At 34.0% G+C, this 15,700-nt stretch overlaps 1 long non-coding RNA gene across 1 annotated transcript in view; it reads left to right on the plus strand.

The window, feature by feature from the left end:
* The first annotated feature begins 9,608 nt into the window (after nt 1-9,608).
* The window catches only part of LOC120540943, a 36,322-nt gene continuing 30,230 nt past the window's right edge, over nt 9,609-15,700 (plus strand). Inside the window, exon 1 of the long non-coding RNA XR_005635901.1 lies at nt 9,609-10,069. This is a non-coding gene — a long non-coding RNA (uncharacterized LOC120540943). The remainder of the gene's footprint in view (nt 10,070-15,700) is intronic.

Raw genomic sequence — 15,700 nt, forward strand, 5'->3', positions numbered from 1 at the left:
GACATTATGCAAACTCCACAAATCCAACAACTAGACATGTAGTTTGAACATGGGACAATGGATTCAGAATACATTCTCTGCTATTGCAGCTGAGGCACAAGTGTAACTAGATTGAGAGACAGAGTTTGCTGTAACGTAGGAAGCCAGGAATGGTCACTGTATTTAATGGAATTCTACTTTGTTATATGATCTAAAGGCCAAGAGTTTGAGTTTGTCTTGGCTTGGTTATGATAAGAAGCCAAGAGAGAAGCAATGCCTTGAGCACATTCTTGGGCAAAAACAGGAGGTTTCAATTTGCAGTAATAATATTGATAATTGAATTATATCAAGACTATACCAGTCCTTTCATAATAATATATTCCTATAAAATCCTAGAATCCTCTGTGAACAGGACCTTTTTTGCATAATCAATGGAAATCAACCTTAGACAGAATGTAGAATATCCTGATCTGTGCAAGAGTCAACTTAAAATTGAGCAAAACACAAATCAATTTTGATTTAGACTGTCAAAGTATACTATAGAATACACCATACTTGTTGCAGGGGTTTCAAGCACTCCTCTTTCCTTACCATAGATTTTTATTATGCCTTCTTTTTAAAACATATCATACTATATTTTTATCCTACATATGGTAAACAGTAATGGAATCTGTATATTTCCTCATCCTTTAATAGCCATATTTTAGGTAACTCGGTATAGAACATCACTATTCTATAAAAGTAATCTGCTCCACACTTATCTTATTTTGCTCAGGTAGAAGAGTTGTAACCCACATAGTACAGTACAATGGGAAATGAGGTCTGGTATTACTTAGAATTAGATACAATCAAGTTTACATCATCAGGAACAATTTATTTTTTTAAACATATGGCACCCCTTTATTTATATCAGACTGAATTGGGCTGTTTCAAGCTATTATTTAATATTTTTAATCATTCTAGATATTTTGTTTCTGACTGATTACCTTCAAAGCCTTCTTTGACTCATTTGATATGTCACAGGATTTATATATTGGCTATAATTTGGAATATAATGTTGTCTGACTTGATACTTTGATACCATAAAAATTAACAATACAATATAAACAAAAGAACATGAATGAAAGAATAATATATTTCAGTTGTGTAGCTAATAGCACACACTAGCTGCATGTGAATTAGCTAAATGAGCTAGACAGGCTCATTTGTATAACATTTTATGCAATTATAATTTAACAGTACAATAGCCATGCATTTTTTACTTACTGTATACCTAAGGTACTTTGTTAGAGACGTATTAAGTGGGTTCAATTTAGTATCAAATGGAGTAAAGCAAGAACTCATCCTTAACAGAACTGTTATTTTCACAACAAGGGGTACATAAATGCTTTCACGATTGGACTAATATTTAAACACTGTCTTTTAGAGAGTTAGGCAGTGTGACTCTAAATAATTAGATTTTGGAAGGTAAAGTGTGCAAGTTACACCACTGATTCCTTTTTTTTGCAGTGAACAGGACATTACATTAAATTCACTGACCATTCAATAACATGCATATAAAAACTGTGGAAGTTAGTTTGAAAGCTGTTACTTCTTCAGAGAGAGTTTTGTAAAACAATGTAACTTTTTTTATGATCTATGAGTCAACTAATGAACAGACATTGGCCAGATTTTCAATAATTTAATTATCTGTACCATTAAATCAAAAGAAAAATGGAAGTTATTACGTTTCAGCAGAGTAATGCTTATAAATAGTTTAACAAATTGTGATTCTTAGAGTGATGCTTTGCAGACCCTGACAAAGAAGGGGAAATAAAGAAGTCTGCCAACAAAAGCTCAATGCCAATGACCAGCACATGTGTTCTAGGGGGCAGATGTTTAATGGCTAGTTTAGGTGGCATCAGTATAATTTTTCTACTCAGTGCCAGCCACTTTATGACTTACTTCTTTGAAATAAACTGTCCAAGACTGTCAGCAGCTACAGTATAGATTGTTGGGGCACAACTAATGTAGCACTGTAGTGGTCTGTAGCCATGGTGCTGAAGTTCCTCTGCTGATTTCTTGCCATTTGGTTCCTTATACTGATGGAAATATATGTTTTTTGAACTCATTTACTTTCTCTATATTTCATATTTAAAGATTGTAAAGTTTTCATGTAAATAATCAAAATTGTTTTTTTTTTAAAGAAAACCATATTTCCCCTAAATTCAATGAACATTTTGCAAAGATGTATGTTCTTATACTCATGTATCTGTGTAACCATTGTTTGGAGGTAAAACAATGTGTAAACACTGTAACTTCAAAATGCATTAAGCAATTCTAGAAAAATTTGGTTTTGTTGGTTAATTAATTTTCAAAATTTTCATACACAGTAGTGGTATTGCATCTTACTTACAGTATACAGTATATTGATAAATTTGTATACCATGTATGTGCGCACCCTGTGGTGGGCCGGCGTCCTGCCCGGGGTTTGTTTCCTGCCTTGTTCCCTTTGTTGGGATTGGCTCCAGCAGACCCCCGTGACCCTGTAGTTCGGATATAGTGGGTTGGATAATGGATGTATGGATATTCTGTATTCATTTTGTAAATTAGGTCAGCATATGACTTTTTCCACATCATATTTTTGTTGTTTTCAACAGCATAGGATGATAAAGAGCAATACAAACAGTATTAATGCTATCTTCTCCCACCTAACAATCTAAATTTAAAATATAGTTTCTGCCTTTCTGTCTTGTCTGTTTAACTGACTTTCTTTCTCTCTGAACTCAAGATCCTGTATAAAAAGTACAACAGAATCTATCTTGGGCTGGCTTTATTATTCATCCTGTGATGTGTCTTGTGGAGCTTGAATTTCTCTGTGTAGCCAAGGGAAAACACATGCAGAAGTAGAGAGTTCATGCAAATACTATACAGACACAGACACAAACCAGGTGCAAGGTTTGAACCCAGTATGTTCAATCCAAGAGGCTACTCCATTAAATACAATTTAAACTGTAATTTTAATAATGCTTTTGAAAATAAGAAGGGTAAGGACGCTGCATGCCAAAGGCAGTCTGAAAAGTAGTGCAAGGTTAAAGGTTTGGGTTTTATATGTGTACACCAAAGCTATACTACCAAAGAAACACAAACTTTAAGATGAATGCAGATATATTCTAACATCAGTTGCATAATTGTATTTATTCATTTTTCACACATTGGCAGCCTTTGTACTCTAGTGGGTAAGATAGGGAACTTTAAGCTATAAGATACCCAATTCAGTCCATACCTCTGACTCAGTTCTTTAACTTGTTTGGTCTATTTTAAATGGAATACAATTAGACACATTCATTTTAGATTATAGGGTTCAAATGGAGGTCTTAGATGACCTAGGTGGCAGCAGGTTTTCATTCTGGTCACTTGTTTAATAAGTAACCATTTACTGCTGTTAATGAATCATAATTCTTTAGCCTTAATTTAAATTAACTTGCTTTTTAAGATTCATAATCCTTTTTTTTCTTTTTTCCTCAACTTAAAGATGCAAACTGTGCCAACAAATGACCAGCTAACTCAGTAGTCTCAAATTCAGTTCTTGTTGGTCTACCATTTTTGCTTCAAGCAGTTTCTTAATTTGAAGCTTAGTCTATCTGTTAAGGAGGTATGTTGTTTAACTTTATGGCTTGTTAGTACTTACATTCAACCAAACCACACATTTCCTAAGGTTATGTTGCTTTTCATTTTTATGAGAGCACCATCTAAATGTTTTGTGGACCAGTACTGATCAGTATTGCTAAGAACTGTATTTTATTAAAACAGGTCTTGGTGCAAATTGGATCAGGTTATATAGTCACCTGTTGGTAAATTGTTCCTAACAATAGTACCCCAAGTATGTCACCGGCTTGTCTGGATGGCCCATTTATAGTAATTGTCATCAAGTTTGAATCTGACACTCATCAGCTGCAGGAAGAAGCAGAACTCATCTCTAGAGATGGATCAATGCCTTCACAAGTATGCTTCTGCAACCTAAACTAAATACCAGTCCAAGCTCTGAAAATTATATTGACTGGTTAATATCAGACATTGTAAAGGGCAGTGTCAACAGAATCTCACCTCAGTGGACCACAAGTATAACATCCCTATCCATGTGGGTTAGTGTTGACTTGGACTGTGACAACTTGTTTTCCTGTACTGTTACTTCCAAGTGGTTTCTGAGATTCATCACAATCTGAGTGACAGCCTTCCTGATAGCAACATCAACCTATTGTCACCTCTGTACAGCCTCATAAAGACCAATTACTAAACCTATATAAAGTCAATAGTTACCATCCATGTTTGTCCCATTAGTACTTATTTAGCTTAATTCAAAGTTACAATATCAAAGTTTTTCCGAACGTTGATACTCTCTTTTGTCAGATTTACTACCATTATATCAGTAGCACTGCGGTAGGGCTGGCGCCCTGCCCGGGGTTTGTTTCCTGCCTTGCGCCCTGTGTTGGATGGGATTGGCTCCAGCAGACCCCCGTGACCCTGTAGTTAGGATATAGCGGGTTGGATAATGGATGGATGGATATCAGTAGCAAAGAATGTCTGCAAGCATATTTATAGAGAATAACCAGGTCTTTGGTTTTTCACTTGTAATTGCTTCTTTTAATTTATTTGGTTTATAAAATGCTTCTGTATTGACTAGTTTCAGGTCTTTAGACAAACAATTTATATTTTACATAACTTTTTTCTGCAGTAAATTAATTCCTAAGCTTTACAAGTTCAAGGTAAAAACTGTTTACTCATTTTTCACATTCTAGACTCTAGACTAGGTTCAGTTGTTTGCATGGAACTGGGAACCTTATGGTTTACAGTATACACTACCTGATTTTACCAGATGTTGCTCGAAGAAATCCACATTCTGACTTTCACAGGCAAAAAAAAATATTTTACATAGCTTCTTTTTCCAGTAAACATTGCTTTAGAGAATTTTAAACATTTGTTTATGCATTTATTTCTTAGATTTGGAGTATAAGCAGGTTTAATGAATTGCTCAAGTACACATTCAGTACTGCGTGGGAACTGGGTTAAACTCTAGTAATTTAGCCATTAGGAGAACCTATAGCTTTTTTCAAAACTATCTTTTAAAATATATAACCACAAACATAAATGATTATTAATCCAGTTGCGAGCATAGTGATTCCATGAAGGATTATTTTAGACAAATACAGACTTGTTAACTACATTCATTAACTGCCATATGTGTGTGATGTACTGTTTTGACCCCAAGAAGATGTTTATTTTCTGAGTAAACATCTAGACAGCAACTGATTACTGTATTCTATTATTGAGGTAATATTTTTTAATTTCATGAGTGGTTGAACAGGTCAACAATTAAAGAGCATTGAGATGAGGTTGCTGATCCTTTAAATGCCAGAAGCAATTAACAGTACTAAAATGTGAAAGTTGAAAAATGAGTCTACTGAGAGAAATATTATTAACTGTATAAATTGTCTGCAAAGCTTGTTGCTATAGCCATTCCAAAGGAACTTGGCGCTTCAGTTTTGGGTAATACTTGATAATATGGTTTTTTCTGGATGTACAGAATTCCTTTGCGGGTGTATAATGAATCTGAAGAGTGCAGCTTGTGTTTTTCTTCTGGTGTTTCTTTTTAGTGGAAAGTGACTTCTCTAAATAATGTATGGTTTATGAATTTAAGCAATAAATGAGTGGCTATTTATGTTGCCTCACGTCTTCCATAGATCAAATTCAATTTCCATCCTAATCACTGTCTTCTGATGTTTGAACATTCCCACAAAGTTTTCATTGGTTTTTTTCCCTATATTCAAATTTTTGACAGCATCTCAATCTTTGGACCATTATGGGAAGAATGTGAGTGTGTTAATGTGTTCTGCTAAAAACTCACTGTCCAGAGTTGGTTACTGCTTTGTCCCTGATGTTGCCAGTACATACTTTGTACATGCAAAACTCTACATTAAATTTAACAAATATGTAAGTGGATGGCTGTGGATAACTGTAGCTGACTAATATCCATTGTTGTGTTTCTGCCCTGTACCTGATACATGCGAGGTTTGTTCCAGCTTGCCTCAACCCTACTCTAGAAAAAGTGCAATTATGGTACCAAAGTGCCATCTTGTTAAGGGTTATTGTAGTATACTAAATAAACTCTATAACATTCTTGAAAAATACCAAGGTATAAGTGTTCGCCTGGGTTTATTACCAATGGTTGCCCTACCATCTTAAATTAACATCGTGGGTTCAAAATCTATTGCCTTAAGAAGTAGGCTACAGCCCTCAGCGTTAGTATACAAAGTTTTAAAATAACACTTGAAGTGTATGTATTAAAACACTATTTCCAAATAATCCATACTGTATGCAAGGGTTACTTTGTAATACTTCATTTAACACTGGACACTTGTGTTAAGACCTGTATTAAGATTTAATTTTTTCAGACAAAATCTGATTCAGACTCTTCTCTGGCCCAGAAATCCTTTAATAGCAAACCTCTACCTGCCCAGAATAACCTTGCCCTAAATACATTTGTGTAAAATGCTGTAATCTCAAAATTATGCAAAAGTATAGCACTATGGTTTGAATATTTATCTCAGCTCTTAATTTATGATTCTAGAAGCTTTCAGGAAATTGTATGTGACATACAAAGCAGGAAACAAAATTACTGATTCACTGAGTTTCAGCATATTTGAAAGCATGGAGCAACCACATCTGTGAGTACATTACATGTTGTGTCTCCCTGTTACTTTTAGTCCAGATTGTGTTGCCATGCCTGCAGACATTTACCTCTTTTTAAAACCTACGTATTGAATAATTTGTTGTCTTTACAATGTGTGTTTTGTTTCATTTTTAAATTAACCTTATTACTTTTTACAGATATACGTATCAATCTCACTTTTTCTATGAAGCCTTGCTTGATCGTCACAGTTATATATTAAGATCTGCAGATCCAGTTTGATTTGTAACTGGTTTTGCTGACAATCATTACATTTAAAGTATTAAATTAAATTAACAAATCTATTACAATTCAACAGTGCATTTTAAATTTTACAAAGTAAGACTGCAGATTATCTGGAGATACATTGCTTGAAGTATACTGTATATTTCACAGTTCTCAGTGTAACTAGACCAACATAGGAAAACCAGTTGTCCCAAGATAAAATGGTTTGAATAGGGATTTTAGAATACCACGCTTGGTTCCACGGTTATTATCTAAAAACAGTTAGATGAGGCTTCCATTGTCACATGATTACCAAAACCGTGGATTTCTTCTACCTTCTGCCAATGTAATATTTTGGCACATTATGCCTTTTAATAACTGAGAACTGAGCCTCATTTAAATAATACAGTACAGTATACCTAAGCAGTGTTGCTGATTTTGTGCATTCCTTTATAGTCAAAGGAGGACCTAATAAAGTGGATTTTGAAGCTTTATTTCTATCAGATTCTTGTCTTAAACCTGCACTCTAATGGACTGAAAGTCGAGACATTAATTTACAACTTGGCAGTTTTTCACCTTTCATACAAATTCTAAACCTCACAGTAAGCTTTGTGATTCACCTGTTGGTTAAACTGTAATATGATTGAATGATTAAAGGTACTCAGTGGAAAAGAAGTTATGGTGTGAATGTCTTCTGTGAATGCTGTCAAGAATTTGGTATGATGCAGAAAAAATAAAGAAAATGAAGCAATAGGGGCCAGTTTTTAGAACATCTGCATGAAAATGTTCTGTCACCATGGCCTTTAGGGCAGTAAAGTGACACAGGGATCAGTCCCTTGAACATGGAAATTAATTTCCAAAAAGTCTTCCAGATTCATAATTTTGTCTTTACAGCAAATATGTCTTTCTCTAGTGTTCATTATAAAAATCCCTACCTAAAGCTGTTCCAAATTAAGGACTGGACATATTTTTCATGCAGATTGTATAGTTATTTTCTTAACATTTAAGACAATCATCAAGACTTGCAAATACTAATATATATCATTATATACATAATACACATACTTATACCAATAATAAATGAATGATCGACAATAAGTAAACTGATTAAATAATGTAACAAATCAATTTAATATAATGATCATATATTACACCAAACTTATAAAGTGTTAACATTGTACAAATGTACGCAGATATCTACTGTAGTTACATGAGATGTTGCTTTGTTTATTTCTTCTTTATCATTGTGAAATGTGATCAAAAAGAATGTGCAGTTACCAGTCTCTAGTATTCTTAGGTTTTTTTCTGGTGGTAACAAGATTTCAACATTTTGATTTCTTGGTAGGTCATGGTAGCAGCCTGCAAGGGTACATTAGATATTTTATAAAGGACCATGGAATAAATTATCACAACAGTGAAGTTCTTTTTGTTTCTTAATCACAGTACTTGACTGATGCATCTTTAGGCAGTGTCTTTTTTATGAATTAATATTTGATTTCATGGGAAGGATCAATTTTAAAGCCTGATACCATCTAATTTATTAAATGCATAATTATAGCCCACTTTTAAAATTAGGTATCTAGTGATTGTGTTAGAAATGAAAGCTTGTTGGCTGGATGTAGATAAGTCATTATTCTTGTAATTAAATGATGAAGATGAGCCTGAAATTATCCTGTCATGTTTCTGAAGATGGACAATGGATGAGAAAGAGAGCTACCGGTGCAACACATGGGGACAATCTGCAAACTTCATACTCTGTATCAATTTCCTCAGTAAATCAAGTTTCTTGTACACAGTGTAGATGTTTCATAATCCTTGTTTTCATAGTGCCAAATAATGTCTTTTCTTTTACTCTTGTGTTTGTTAGTTTAGGTCACAGGGTACGAGGCAGAATCCAGAGCTACACAGGGCACCACATTCATACACACGCGCTTATGGGGCTAATGTACAGCTTCTCAATAACCTAAAATGCACATGTAAGATGTGGGAGGCAAATCAAAAAAAAAAATAAATTGTTGACACAGAAAGTGATCAGTTTCCACAGAGACCATGTTTATTATGATGCCATTCAAACCCTCTGGAGCAATGATACAGTGATACTATAGTGCAATACCATAGCTTTAAAACAAATACCATCTAACAACCTATTGATAGCCGACTATATTTTATAAGAAACTGAACAGTTAAAATGGCATGTTGAACTCTCTTTCTGAAAATTGAATAAAGAAAGTACACATGTTTAATACTGTTGTCAATGCACCAATTAAATAATTCACTGGATAAAGCGTTAAAATGACCACATGATGAATATGATTTTTTGTTGTATCATTCTTCGACTTTTCCTAAGCCTTTTCCTGTTCACATACTGTGACTCTCAAAAATACAATCTCCTGGGTGAATTATTTAGTAAGACATAACCCTAAGTGCCCAACAAATCGATAATGAAGATTACTTAATTTTCTCAGCAAAGCTGCAATGACCTTGTAGAGTTTGTGAACTCTCCCATTATTCGACTGCGTTTCCTCTCACTGTAATAATGTTTTACGTAAAATAGTTACTCTAGATAGGCTCGAATGCGTGTGTGTGTGTGGCGACTGAAGTTGCTATAAAGCCCTCCTGGTCCCCTCAGCGTTGTAATGAAGACGGTAGTGAAAATATTTTTTAAAAAAACATTTTATTAAAATCAAGTAACGTTCCATACCAGCAAGTCATGTTTAACAAAACTAGGTTCGAAGTGAAAATGTAATTGATGGACACACATTCCGCCCAACCGCAGGAGGCGTAACAATTTGACACACACAAACAGATGAAGTGACACATATTTATGAATTAAAATAGCCTTTGTGTCTGCACATTTATTTCATTACATGTACTGTATATACTCGAAAGACTTGGGTCACGCAACTGTAATCCTCTCCAATCAGGCAAAGTTTGGCGCGCGTGTCGCACCTGTAATCAGATGAACGCAGCTGATCTCAATACGGCGCTAATCCGCTGTGGCCGTGCACACCGCCGCTGTGCGCTAACGTTAGCGCGTTTGTTTTTACTGTACGCTGTAATCTGACCATCGTGAATCTGGTATGGTAGTATAGAGTGGGATTTCATCTGCTTTTTCGCATGTTTCTGCAAAGTATGATACTAAAGGCAGAGGTAGACAAGGTAAGGATTAAATTGATTTTAATTCATTTTTCTGTGTTGCGCTGCGCCTGACGTGAATGGGGCGTTGACAAGTGAAAGAAGGTAGTGCAAAGTTCTTTAGTAAATTTGGAACGGTAAGCATTTTTGGTTGAAATGCTGTGGTGCTTCTTGGCATTTTACTGTAATGAGTGTCAGTATACATTTTTTATGATCCGGCTTTCTTGAGAGGGTATTTCAGATCGGATGCTGTTCTGTTGCATTACTCCTAATGTGGAGTAATTTGATACTTCAGTCAATTACATTACTTCACTCTGCAACGCAAGCTTTTGACTGTGTTTGAATTGTCCTTTAAACAGTGTTTCTATAATGTATTTCTGTTTCTCCTTTACTGCATTTTCGGTTGTCAGTTAGCAGTTACAGTATGTCAATTTTAAATCTTCCTCACCTTTCTTTCGTCTTATGCTTAAAGAAGTTATGTATTGGTATTTATGCTATGTGGTGGATGTGTTTTTAAATTCATTTTTAAGTACTGTAGTTGGGTATTTATTCTAACAGCTTATGAGCTGTATTTTCATAATATTCAATTAGAAGCAAGTATAAATAAGGATTGGGGGACTGTTTTTTGAAATTGTAAACTTTTTTGAAGTATTTTATGAAGAGATTGGAAACTCTCCTTGGGGTATTACTTGAAGAAGGGGCCTGAGATGCCTCGAAATCCTTGTATATTGTGATCTTTTTTAGTTAGCCAATAAAAGGTTTAATTTTACTTGACTTCTCATTACATTGTTATTGTATTGAAAGATAATTTAAGGAGAGCATTTGCAGTTTGAATTTAAATTCTAGAACAATGTATGTTTTAAAGTAATTTGAGCATCTTGGGGAAAATACCATGGTTGTTGCTTAAACAACAACATTTATTTATATAGCACATTTTTATACAAAAAATGTAGCTCAAAGTGCTTTACATAATGAAGAATAGAAAAATAAAAGACACAGTAAGAAAATAAAATAAGTCAACATTAATTAATTAACATACAGTAGAATAAGAGTAAGGTCCGATGGCCAGGGAGGACAGAAAAAACAAAAAAAAAAAAACTCCAGTCGGCTGGAGAAAAAAAATAAAATCTGTAGGGATTCCAGACCAAGAGACCGCCCATTTCCCTCTGGGCATTCTACCTAACATAAATGAAGCAGTCCTCTTTGGATTTAGGGTTCTCATGGAAGGACTTGATGATGATGGTCACGTAGACTTCTGGTTTTTAGTCCATCAATGTTGGAGCATCATGATGCTTTGAGTAGGTGGTGGTGGCGCAGGCCGCCACCACAAAGAAACCGGAAAAAGAAACGGAAGAGAGAGTAGAGGTTAGTACGGATTTTAAAGCCACCATGAATAGTTAGTATGATGAATTGAACATACAGAGTATCAGGATTAAGTTAAATTAAGATTAAAATGAAGTTATAAAAAGGCCATGTTACAGTAATGTGTTTTCAGCAGTGTTTTAAAGTGCTCTGCTGTATCAGCCTGGCGAATTCATATTGGCAGGCTATTCCAGATTTTAGGTGCATAGCAGCACTTCTTTTAAGTTTAGCTTTTGGAATTCTAAGAAAACACTCATTTGAGGATCTGAGGTTACGATTTGGAATATAACGTGTCAGGCATTCCGATATATAAGATGGAGCGAGATTATTTAATGCTTTATAAACCATAAGCAGAATTTTAAAGTCAATTCTGAATGACCCAGGTAACCCGTGTAGTGACATCAAAACTAGAGAAATGTGCTCAGATTTTGTTTTCCTAGTTAGGATTCTAGCAGCTGCATTCTGCACTCATTGACACTGATTTATGTCTATTTTTTTGGTAGTCCTGAGAGGAGTGTGTCACAGTAATCTAGTCGACTGAAAACAAACGCGTGAATTCATTTCTCAGCATCTTTCAATGATATAAGAGGTCTAACTTTTGCTATGTTTCTTAAGTGAAAAAGTGCTGTCCTAGTGGTCTGATGAATATGAGATTTAAAATTCAGGTTACAGTCAACAATTACCCCTAAGTTTTTTACTTCCGTCTTGACTTTTAATCTTAATGCATCAAGTTTATTTCTGATAACCTCATTGAATCCATTATTGCCAATCACTAAAATTTTAGTTTTTAAATAGCCAGATGCTTTTAGCTGTATAAAAATGCAGTAGATTATTCCTTTTAACTGTCTCTTTTTAGTAAATAGTCAGAAGACTAAGTGTTTATCTTTGATATCAGGCTACCAATTACAACCTCTTGATTTTTTTCAGAAAGTATGAATCCAAATGTTACATAATTTTAATATGCATGATGTTTTAGTAAAATTTACCATTTTGATTTCATGGAATGACATTGTGCAGTATCGTTTTGTTCTGTTTTTTTAATAAAGCAAAGTTCAAATTTATCTTAATAGGGTTTTCAGGTTAAATGAGATGTTTGTAAATGTATTGCCCAATAATCAGTGGATTATTATAGCTGCAAATAGAAACATGAAAGTTGGTTGCTGGGCAGTGGTTAGTGTTCCTGCCTGATGGAGCGAGAGACTTGGCTTTAATCCCCAGACATGTCCCCCTAACTGTAGGTCTACTCACGAGTATGAAACTAGTAAGATAATCATGAATGGATGATTATTACATATTAATGACATCCTTATTAGGAAACCTTATATTTTTGGTAATTTGACATTGCAGTAACAATAGCATTCATTGGTTAGACCCCTTAAAAGAGGGAGCAGTAGTTGAGATGTACTATGATGCTGTTAATAAAATAAGCTATTTTCAAGTTTTGTAATGATTTACAAGTATATTTAATTATTATAAGCAAATTGGATGTGGTTTTAAATATCTGGCTGCAAAGTGAAACATGTATACAGACCATAAAGGCCAGTATTAATTATTCCTTGTACTAGCTGATAATTGTTTTTCTTTAAAGAAGATTACAAAAAAATACGGTGCAAGTCATCCCTTCAGGGTTTTTTTACAGGTTTGCAATTATTAGTTATGAGAAGGATTCTGCTTTTATACAAGTTGTTAAATTAGATTCATTGTTTGGCTGGTTTATGTGAATGGAAAATGTATTCTGAATATTATTTTATTTATTTATTTTTTTACAACACAAAATGAATGTAAGTGGACCATCATTGCTGCAGAGGCTTATTTTAATCAGGTACAAAATTAGTGACTCAATCCTTTTTCTCTTAAAACCCCTTAATTAATTAGTATATTGTATATTTTTATGTTCCTTTTGTATAAGATATAACCAATGTATTATTATTTACTTTTTAGGAAATTTACAATAATCTGTATTTCTGTCATATTTGTGGTTGCATCTGTACTGGCTCTTTATTTATCAATTCAATCTTGAACAAACTGCACAAAAAAAAAGTAGTATCTAAAACCATTATAAACAATTGCTCTACAGACCTTCACAGGTTAGTGTCATGCAATGACTTGGATATGAACACTAATCCAGCATGGTTGTGGTTTACTGTCTAATAAATGTTTCCACACCGTTTGCCTGGATGGATCACAAAAATGAAAGCCATGACGGTCCTCAACAGTTTTCAGTTCCTTAGCATTCATCACTAGTTTTGCAAAAGTCGCATGGGGCAAATGTGCTACTTCGAACTAAAACATTGTGGTCTATAGGAATGGAAATAGTAATGTCCATATTGAAAATTCTATACAAATACCAGTGTGTTTTTTTTCCCCATTTGTATTATAAGAAGATATTGTTGTTGGATAAGACCATTAAAATGTTAGTCTGGAATGAAAAAGTGACAATTCTACTGGAAAAGTGTTAATGTAGAAGCCTCAATGGCCATGAAGGTCCGATGCCAGTACTTGATTTGTTTTGGATATTAAGATGTCATTTTGTTTCCCTCTAATACCTTGCATGTTAATTCTACATAACCCCCCACCACCCCCTGAAACCTTGACATTTACATTTGTTGATAATGTTGTTCGTTTTTTCTTGCTGTTTTTTACCATTCAAATGTTGCTAGAGAGGAAGGATCCTATCTAGTGGTAACTAGTGTAAGAATTAACGTTCCCTGGACAGGATAGTGGAAGCGTCATCACTGTCTAACTTCTAATTAATTCAGACTTACCCATTAACATTATATGCACATTTTTGGAATATTTTGGTAAATCCATGTGAATAGGACAGAGAAATGCAGATGGTGAAGTTGCAGTCTTTACCTAGAATGAATTTGCCACTGCAGGTGATTATATTGGTTTGCGTACTAATTTTATATAAATCCTTCCATTTTGTTTTTTTTTTATTTTAAGTTCAGGGTCAAAGTGACAGAGAGCCTGCTTTTATTTTTATTTGCAAAATAGTTAGCAAAATTGTGCTTGCTAACAAAAAAGTCTGTGAATTCTTGATAGTTATAGTACAGTACTTTTAGTCGTGTGCATATGTATTTTTTATTTATATATATAAAATGTTTCTTGTGATCAGTCTTATAAACTGTTTGAAAGAATTTTGCCCAGTTCCATCTTTATAAAGCTGATTTATTGCAACACTATTTATGGGTAGTCTGTATTAAGTTTTAACAGTTTTGCTTTTAAACTTTAATTAAGATGAGTTCAATAATGAATCAATATTCCAAAAGAGGAAATAGCAATTCTTTTTGGCTCCAAGAATTCCACTGTAGAATTACTTTTTCATTTTCAAGTTGTTAGATAAAATCCTATTATATAATTTGCTGATACAATCCTGGATATCTTCATCACCCTTTGATGAGAAGTTTTCTGAATTTCACAGCTTAAACATCACTCCAAGTCTTCTTATGGTAACCAATAACTGGATGGTTAATAATCAATTATCCCCAGTAAGATACTCTAATTAATGGGAGAGAGGATAAAATAATTTTTTATTAGTTTAATAAGTTTCTAATAACTTACAAAGAGCTACTGTAGTGTTGCTGTATTAACCACTCAGGTAAATTATTTAATCTCATAGTGAAAGTTGTACTGTCTGAAATGCTGTTTGTCTAAACAGCATGAAGAAAAAAAATACGTTCTAAATTGATGTAGAGCTATTAAACATAGAGGAAATCTATAAAAATTTTATATTTTATTTAAAAGACCCTAGAATTTAATTTGCCCAAAATTTGGTTTGATCCCTGTAACTTGGTCACTTTCTGTGCTTGCACTATACTTCCAGTGTTATAAGGAGCCAAACAGATACCCTTAATATGCAGACATCCTACATGTAATAATTATAGGACTCGCTTCACATTACATACCTACAGCCTTTAATTCAAGCTCAATTTAGTTTTGTCAATCCAACTAGCAAATTTGTGGTTGGGATTCAAAAAGAAAGTGAAGTTAGGTGGAAAATGTCGCGCACACATAACAACCAGACTTAGATTTGAGATGATACAGCTGTAGCCACTGCTTAGCCAAGCTGTATTTGGGTCACTAAAATTTATTACAAGCACACTCTCATCGCAGAGCCTTCCAAGTTACAGAATTTATTTGCAGTGACAATAAGAAATTGCAGATTGAAAAGAGCAAGAAATAAATGTTAGTGTTGTCGTTCTTCACCAGGGGGTTGCAGAAAAATTCCAAGGGGGTTGCAATATGGCTGAAAATAATTAGAAAATTGCAGAAAAATAGTCAAATCAATAG

Source organism: Polypterus senegalus, chromosome 12 (genome assembly GCF_016835505.1).
Source record: "Polypterus senegalus isolate Bchr_013 chromosome 12, ASM1683550v1, whole genome shotgun sequence".
Taxonomy (NCBI): Eukaryota; Metazoa; Chordata; class Cladistia; order Polypteriformes; family Polypteridae; genus Polypterus; species Polypterus senegalus.